This window comes from Dermacentor albipictus, chromosome 1 (assembly GCF_038994185.2).
Source record: "Dermacentor albipictus isolate Rhodes 1998 colony chromosome 1, USDA_Dalb.pri_finalv2, whole genome shotgun sequence".
In the NCBI taxonomy this organism is placed as follows: Eukaryota; Metazoa; Arthropoda; class Arachnida; order Ixodida; family Ixodidae; genus Dermacentor; species Dermacentor albipictus.
Window position 1 is genome coordinate 54,796,670 of NC_091821.1, and position 9,373 is coordinate 54,806,042.

General features: G+C 46.5%; 1 long non-coding RNA gene across 1 annotated transcript; it reads left to right on the forward strand.

Moving 5' to 3' along the window:
* Positions 1 to 1,236: 1,236 nt before the first annotated feature.
* On the forward strand, positions 1,237 to 5,699 carry LOC135899288 (uncharacterized). The gene is made up of 3 exons (XR_010563576.1): positions 1,237 to 1,426; positions 2,134 to 2,353; positions 5,509 to 5,699. It is a non-coding gene; the product is annotated as an uncharacterized lncRNA (long non-coding RNA).
* Positions 5,700 to 9,373: the final 3,674 nt, after the last annotated feature.

A 9,373-nucleotide genomic window follows, 5' to 3' on the forward strand; every position in this document is an offset into this window, starting at 1 on the left:
TACAAAGATCCATTTCGCCATGAAGGATCGTGTAATGCACCAGTAGGGTAAAGGAATAAAACGGTCTTCAATACAGTATATAGAATGTGACATCACATCTGCGTTTCATTACTCTATTCTGTTGACTTGCTGCTCGGTGTGCAAACTACACACAATGGTGTACCACCTCATACTGCGCCACTTATGCATGTTTCCAGACTTTTTCTAATATTCACACACACACACACACACACACACACACACACACATATATATACATATGTGTGTGTGTATAAGCTTATATTGTATGTATGTATGTATGTATGTATGTATGTATGTATGTATGTATGTATGTATGTATGTATGTATGTATGTATGTATGTATGTATGTATGTATGTATGTATGTATGTATGTATGTATAACCACGGTGGAGCCTATCAGTGGAGACACGTCCTTTTTTGTAAAAAAAATGAGCACCGGCGGAAATATTCGTACGTTTGCTTGCAATCTATGCTCAACGCTGCTAAAGGGGCCACTACATGTTGCTTTTATGCGCAAAGCCAGTAACAGGTCAGGGGAAGAGCAGACAACGCAGGAAAAGCGAAAGCAGATGACAGGCACCGTCTTATTTTTATTGGCTGAAGGTGCTTATTCTAAATCCCAGACAAACATCATTCCTACCCGCCGTGGTTTCTCAGTGGCTATGGTGTTGGGCTGCTGAGCACGAGGTCGCGGGATCGAATCCCGGCCACGGCGGCCGCATTTCGATGGGGGCGAAAACACCCGTGTACTTAGATTTAGGTGCACGCTAAAGAACCCCAGGTGGTCGAAATTTCCGGTGTCCTCCACTACGGCGTGCCTTATAATCAGAAAGTGGTTTTGGCACGTAAAACCCCATAATTTAATTTTTTACCATCAGTCCTATGTAAAAGGACGTCACTAATCCTTTCATTAGCTTCGTGCGATATTCTTTCTGTTTTTTCTTCCTTTCCCTCCTTCACTGACGTTTGTGAATTCAGCGCAAGAAGTTTCTTCTAGTTAGCGACCGTGTTTCAGTGCTCCACGCCTGCTGCGCAGTAGTCAACTTGACGGCGTGAATAAACCAGCGATGGTTGCTTGGCATCGTGAAGTTAAAGGAATTTTAAATGCCCGGCGTTGAACATGGTCACTAAAGTGCGCCGTATCAGCAAGATCAGTAGTTGCGTCGCTGGAATCACGCTATCTCAGCGTGTGCTCTCCCGGCGGTGCACTGTTGGATCACTTAATCCAGTGCATTTGGACGAAGCTAGGACATTTCTGTGTATTTAGTGGTGTAAGCGCTGGAAGTGCATATCGTATTGCTCGTACTGAAGGAGGGAATGAACTTCATACTAAGGCTGTTGTTCTTGCAGCGTCCGGCTGACAATTCAAGAATTGTTTCATTTATGTGGAACTTCCATGTTTACGGTAAGTCAAAGCGTGTGTACTGGCAAATCGTCGGACTCACGTCTACTCTGCTTCAATGATACCTTAGGCTTCGCATGTTTTACAACATGAGAAGTCCGCCCGGTATTTTCACTCGGTATATCTTTCAGCCCGAAGTTCGCTTCGTACTGCGATGCCACATTCGAATGTTTACAAAGCAGCGTCTGCTGCCGCTTGGATACCCTCACCTTGGCCTCGCGGTATACGTGTATGCGTGGTGATGGCCCCGGAAAAAAACATAGTGCATCAGTGGAACAAGATCGGTGAACTGGACCGATTTGTTCCGAAACTCTGTCGAATGTCGAACCGTTACGTGCTGCCACTTGGGATATAACGGACACCGTATAGGCTGTGGGTCACGACGTCACCAACCTATGATTTATTAACGTTCTCCAAAACCTTCAGTGTAGGCATCTTTGTGTATGTCACCTCTGTCGGCATTCGATCGGATTTATGCCTGCAAAACAAACTATTGACTTCGCGCGGAGCACCATCATGGCGCTGTTTTATCAGATGCGAAGAAGCCAAGGGGAAGAGATGACCGCTGTTACGACGTCAGTGAGATAAGTAGCGAAACGTGCACTTACGGATGTTACGTAACGAAGTTTTCTGTAACAAATTTGGCAGTGTTGGCAACGAACGCTTCCTTCTGCATTTGGCTTTCATGGCAGCTTTCTTTTTTTTTGTAGCTTTCTGTTCCCTCATCAAGCATCTTATGCGAAGGGAGCGCGCGTTTCGTCGTTCGTTGGTGCTCGACAACATCGTCTCCCAGCAACTAAGGCGGTACCGGCTGCCGAGGGATCAGATATCGGGTCTGTGCACAGCACAAGAACCGCCCCTGCAGCCGCGTACAGCGTGGTCACATGCCATCCCGACGGACGTGAAGGTGCTGCAGGCCTTACCTAGAGGGTATGTGAGCTACTATTTAATATGCAGTTTTCTCGATTTTTTTCTTTTGCCTAAATAGTATTAAGAAAAAGAAAGACGTTTAGTCACTTTGTAATCTAGGCAATACCAATAATTAGTCTGTGCGATGAACGGGCGAGCGCGGTCGCGTTTGTCGGCGCTATAGCAGACGCCCGGAAAAGGAAGCTGTCCGAGAGGTGTGCAGTGATTTGCCTTGAGAACGTAACCTCAACTACAGAAGCATGATGCGCAATCACGCTATCAGTTGACCGCGCTTCTTTCTTTCCTTGTCGTTTAATCCTACATTCGTTTCCTTCTCGTTCTCATACGATGTCGCAAGGTAAGCGCACTGCCACTTCGGCTACTCTTTGCGTAAAAAAAAGCGTTTTAACGCGATAGCGTTAAGGAGCTCGTGTCGCAGAAAAGCCGGTGTCGTCGGCGTCGGTGTCGGCGTTTGCGGCGTTGACCGTGAGCGATAAATCACGGCAGGCGCTTCATAAATAAAAAGCAACTTACAAGATTGGCCCGGTGGGAATCGAACCAGGGTCTCCGGAGTGTGAGACGGAGACGCTACCACTCAGCCACGAGTTCGATGCTTCCAAGCGGTGCAAACGCGCCTCTAGTGAATGCGGTGTTGCCTTCGAAACGAGCCGTGGAAAGTTATACTGCGGTGTATATCGGTAATTATGAACATGTAACGTACAGAAGTCACAATTACACGAGTTGCGAAGTGCGTTTCCGCTGCATTTCTTCTGCGCTTTCCGCGCACGCAGAGCCATCTTGCGGCAAACACAGAAGACCCCCCTCCTCTCAATGTACGGCGCTGCCCCGACAGGAGGCGCGCCGCGCGCGCATTGGGACCGCTGCCAGGCGCGTCGCGGGACTCCCTCTCCCCTGACGACGCTTCGCCGTGCTCCCGGTCCTTTCTTTAGATTACTATCTATCTCTCTGCCCGTGCCGATCGCGACGTTTGGCTGGCGTAGATCGTTTCCCCTCCGAGACACCGAGTTCTTTGGTTCGTTTCGTTCGCTCAGGCGCACGTTTCGTTGCCGCGCCGAACGCTGCGTTGCTCGACGCTCACCGCGTGATAGGTGGGCGCTAAGTCCGATGCGGGGCGCATCGTAAGTGATCGCTGTGCCGTAGCGCATTGTCTTATACCCCTTGGCGGGTCGACGGGAACGCTGTCGCGTCCCACTCTTGAAGGCGAAGCTTAAGCGTCCTCCAATTTTTGGTTAAAAAATTGCGTCCGAACGGCATGGCTTAGCGAATTCCGCCCCGGATCTTTACTCATTGTCAATGCCATCTGATGACCAGCAGGAACTCTTTCAAAGGCACCGAAGGTATGGTGTCTATCTAGACACCCTACCGAAGGTGCTGTCGAGAGGGTTCGCACCAGTCCCGGCGGCGTCGCCATGTGCACAAGCCCTCTCAGTAGCGACTTCGTAGCAGTTCCGGAAGTTCCTGTTCTCCCACTGGAAAATATCATTAGTGGTATAAGTTAGCCGCTGCCTTGCAATGATAGCACTTCTTCTTCGTCATCGGAGTCCGGCCACTTGTGACGCATTCTCCTGCAGCAGCGGTAGCTCATTTAGTTAAGCGAATGCCGAGACCGGTGGGCTTATGGGCCACTCATCGCAGGTCTCGCACTCGATAGATGAGGACTCGATGTCGGGTTTGGCGATCGGTGCAGAGCTCTCTTTCCTGTACGACCTGAGGACCGGCAAACGATGTTCTGCGACCATATACCGTCAGAAAACCTGCGAGAACTCGGCTCAAATCTGGTTGACGCTGCGAATTTCTGCTTAAAGATCACTTACATGCAATAATTTCCAGCCAGTGATAAGCATCAGCGTTTGTTCCTTCTGCATCGCAACTCTTTAACGTTACAATGCATATCTGAACTGCAACCGAAACGATAGTACGTGCACCAACTGTTTTTTTAAATTTTTTTTTTTTGCGCAAGCGCTTAGTACGCTTCCTGTTGACTATTTTTCGAAGCTCCATATGGACGCTTTAACGAAGCGTTCGCAGAGTCTTGTCGTTTTCACAGCGTAGAACACAGAACTCGCGCACTCTTATCAAAAGCCACCACCATCACCACCTGATAAAGTAGCGCAAATAAAATAATGTCCGAATGACGACGTCTTGAACCGATACTTGACCAATGTTTTACTGTCATTATAGAGCAACTAAAAGCTCAGATACCAACAGAGTACAGACGGCCAAGTGCCTTACCTATGTCTCCTCTTATTCGTCCTTCGTTGGTTTCTGCGCTGTAGTTGCTCGAGTATGCATTACCAGCTATAGCTCCTTTTTATACCGTGTTACTATGCTGAATCGGGCGGTGCTGCGGATGGCACTTCTCGCGTCTGCTCATTCTTTGATGATAATCACATTATCGATACCCTCCTACCGAAACACCAATCTCGCAATCAGCGTAGTAGAAAGTTAACACAGAATTGAGCACGCTACTACTATAAGTGTTCTGGGTAACGTTGCTAAAAACGTATGCGGGGAGAGGCTGACCGTCTTCCACGTCCTACTGGAGTGTCGGGAACCCGAATCTGAAAGAAAGAAACATTTTCCCTTAGCATACCGGCAACGCATCCCCCTTCATCCTGTTATGTTACTTGGTCCATAACCACTCTTTGACACCAACGCAGTCCTAGATTTTTTGAAAGATGTTGTGTTTCATGTTATTAGCCCCACACGTTCGTAGCGCCTCCTCTCTTCAGAGGATGCCGCTGTGATAATTATTTTGAATAGCACATGCCTCTAGGCATTTGTGGTTCAAGGGCTCTGGCGAGGTAGTAGTGCTCTAAGCAATTTAACATCTCGCATATTTTATATAATGCATCATTCTTTCTTAATGCATTTTAGTGATCATAGTACACGTCATTAATCATTGCCATAATTTTATTACGTGTACATCTTGTGCAATTTACACCAACTCTTTTGGGCCTCTCTACAGCCACGTCACTATAAATTCCCAGAACCCATCAGACCACTGCATATTCATTACCACTAGCATGACGCTCTTTGACCATACCTGGCCCTTGCCCCACTAAACCTCAAACATCATCATAAAAACGGATGGTATATTGGAATGCTAGAAGGGGGCGGCCAATATGTTGTTCTTAATTTTTTTTTACTTTCAGATCTTCCCGTCGAAGTTCCACACCAATAGGTTAGAAACTTACCGCCGTGTAACGTGGTGGCGGTCCCAAATATTTTCTTTTTTATCGCAAGGAGGGGAAGCTTTTCTTTGGAGACGCAACAGCTAGCATAGTCGAGTGTTCCTATAAGTTATATGCTGTTTATGGATTGAAAATAAACGTAAACCACTTGTCGTGATGTCGCAGTTGAATTAGATACTTCTTTTAATAAAGTTTGTATATAAGACACGGCACGCTGGCGCGAAAAAACAAGAGGGAGGCGGGGCGAGGGGGAAAAAGTATGTCGAAACAAACGAGTCATACATTTTTCGGTAGACGTGCCAAGCCTCGACATGCATTCAACAACCTTCCAGAAACAGACCTGCCGCCCGCTGCGCGTACGAACGTTACATCATCTCCGCCGTTGTGTGCGTAGATTTCCTTTTTTAAGAAGTGTTTTCTTAACTAGTTCCCACCACTTTTCTGTATCGGGTATGTTTCTAGTCTCTTTCGTGTCCGTCGGCGGTATTCCATCAAGGTACCGCCAGCACAGAAGCCCGCTAGTCTAACCATTACTCCACACATCACATCATCACATCACTTTATTACCTTAAAGACCCCCGTTTAGGGGGTATTACATAAGGGGTGGGCTAACAAATGAAGTTTACAAATAAGTCTTTATGCGGAACAGTGGGCTGTGACATTTTCTGTAAAACTTGATGGGCACGTGATTGCTGCAATGTTTCGGGGAAGGCCATTCCAGTCCACTGCTGCACGAAGAAAAAATGAGGCAGCGAAGGTGGTAATGTGAGCACGTGAGCGTGCAATTTTACGTGGACGGCTAGTGCGGTGGGATACGCACGTGGGTGGGATTATGTAGAGCGTGCGATTGCGGAAACTGTGAAAAAATTTGTGGAGCAGACAGAGGCTGGTGATGCGGCGACGTACAGAAAGATTTGGAAGACCAGTTTTGCGTTTGAGGGATGATATGCTTAGGCCGCCAATGGAATATGAACCTGGCAACGTTTAACGCTAGAACGTTATCTAGTGAGGCGAGTCTAGCAGTGCTATTGGAGGAATTAGAGGGAACTAAATAATATAATAGGGCTCAGTGAAGTTAGGAGGCCAAAAGAAGCATATACAGTGCTAAAAAGCGGGCACGTCCTGTGCTACAGGGGCTTAGCGGAGAGAAGAGAACTAGGAGTCGGATTCCTGATTAATAAGAATATAGCTGGTAACATACAGGAATTCTATAGCATCAACGAGAGGGTGGCAGGTCTTGTTGTGAAACTTAATAAGAGGTACAAAATGAAGATTGTAAAAGTCTACGCCCCTACATCCAGTCATGATGACCAGGAAGTCGAAAGCTTCTATGAAGACGTGGAATCGGCGATGGGTAGAGTGAAAACCAAATACACTATACTAATGGGCGACTTTAATGCCAACGTAGGCAAGAAGCAGGCTGGAGACAAGGCAGTGGGGGAATATGGCATAGGCGCTAGGAATATCAGGGGAGAGTTATTAGTAGAGTTTGCGGAACAGAATAATATGGGGATAATGAATACCTCCTTCCGCAAGCGGGATAGCCGAAAGTGGACGTGGAGGATCCCGAATGACGAGACTAGAAATGAAATAGACTTCATACTCTGCGCTAACCCTGGCATCATTCAAGATGTGGACGTGCTCGGCAAAGTGCGCTGCAGTGACCACAGGATGGTAAGAACTCGAATTAGCCTAGACCTGAGGAGGGAACGGAAGAAACTAGTACATAAGAAGCCGATTAATGAGTTAGCGGTAAGAGGGAAAATGGAAGAATTCCAGATCAAGCTACAGAGCAGGTATTCAGCTTTAACTCAGGAAGATGACCTTAGTGTTGAAACAATGAACGACAATCTAGTGGGCATCATTAAGGAGTGTGCAATGGAAGTCGGTGGTAACTCCATTAGGCAGGATACCGGCAAACTATCGCAGGAGACGAAAGATCTGATCAAGAAACGCCAATGTATGAAAGCCTCAAACCCTACAGCTAGAATAGAACTGGCAGAACTTTCGAAGTTAATCAACCAGCGTAAGACAGCTGACATAAGAAAGTATGATATGGATAGAATTGAACATGCTCTCAGGAACGGAGGAAGCCTAAAAACAGTGAAGAAGAAACTATGAATCTGCAAGAATCAGATGTATGCGTTAAGAGACAAAGCCGGCAATATCATTACTATTATGGATGAGATAGTTCAAGTGGCTGAGGAGTTCTATAGAGATTTATACAGTACCAGTGGCACCCACGACGATAATGGAAGAGAAAATAGTCTAGAGGAATTCGAAATCCCGAAGGTAACACCGGAAGAAGTAAAGAAAGCCTTGGGAGATATGCAAAGGGGGAAGGCAGCTGGGGAGGATCAGGTAACAGCAGATTTGTTGAAGAATGGTGGACAGATTGTTCTAGAGAAACTGGCTACCCTGTATACGCAATGCCTCATGACCTCGAGCGTACTGGAATCTTGGCAGAACGCTAACATAATCCTAATTCATAAGAAAGGAGACGCCAAAGACTTGAAAAATTATAGACCGATCAGCTTACTGTCCGTTGCCTACAAACTATTTACTAAGGTAATCGCAAATAGAATCAGGAACACCTTAGACTTCTGTCAAGCAAAGGACCAGGCAGGATTCCGTAAAGGCTACTCAACAATAGATCATATTCACACTATCAATCAGGTGATAGAGAAATGTGCGGAATATAACCAACCCTTATATATAGCTTTCATTGATTACGAGAAAACGTTTGATTCTGTCGAAACCTCAGCAGTCATGGAGGCATTACGGAATCAGGGTGTAGACGAGCCGTATGTAAAAATACTGAAAGATATCTATAGCGGCTCCACAGCCACCGTAGTCCTCCATAAATCAAGCAACAAAATCCCAATAAAGAAAGGCGTCAGGCAGGGAGATACGATCTCTCCAATGCTATTCACAGCATGTTTACAGGAGGTATTCAGGGACCTGGATTGGGAACAATTGGGGATAAAAGTTAATGGAGAGTACCTTAGTAACTTGCGATTCGCTGATGATATTGCCTTGCTTAGTAACTCAGGGGGCCAATTGTAGTGCATGCTCACTGACCTGGAGAGGCAAAGCAGAAGAGTGGCTCTAAAAATTAATCTGCAGAAAACTAAAGTAATGTTTAACAGTCTGGGAAGAGAACAGCAATTTACAATAGGCAACGAGGCACTGGAAATCGTAAGGGAATACACCTACTTGGGGCAGGTAGTGACGGCGGATCCGGATCATGAGACGGAAATAATCAGGAGAATAAGAATGGGCTGGGGTGCATTTGGCAGGCATTCTCAGATCATGAGCAGCAGGTTACCATTATCCCTCAAGAGAAAAGTATATAATAGCTGTGTCTTACCAGTACTCACCTACGGGGCAGAAACCTGGAGGCTTACGAAAAGAGTTCTACTCAAATTGAGGACGACGCAACGAGCTATGGAAAGAAGAATGATAGTTGTAACGTTAAGGGATAAGAAAAGAGCAGATTGGGTCAGGGAACAAACGCGAGTTAATGACATCTTAGTTGAAATCAAGAAAAAGAAACGGGCATGGGCAGGACATGTAATGAGGAGGGAAGATAACCGATGGTCATTAAGGGTTACGGACTGGATCCCAAGGGAAGGGAAGCGTAGCAGGGGGCGGCAGAAAGTTAGGTGGATGGATGAGATTAAGAAGTTTGCTGGGACGGCGTGGCCACAATTAGTACATGACCGGGGTTGTTGGAGAAATATGGGAGAGGCCTTTGCCCTGCAGTGGGCGTAACCAGGCTGATGGTGATGATGATGATGCTTATGTCATATGAGTATGAAGAATG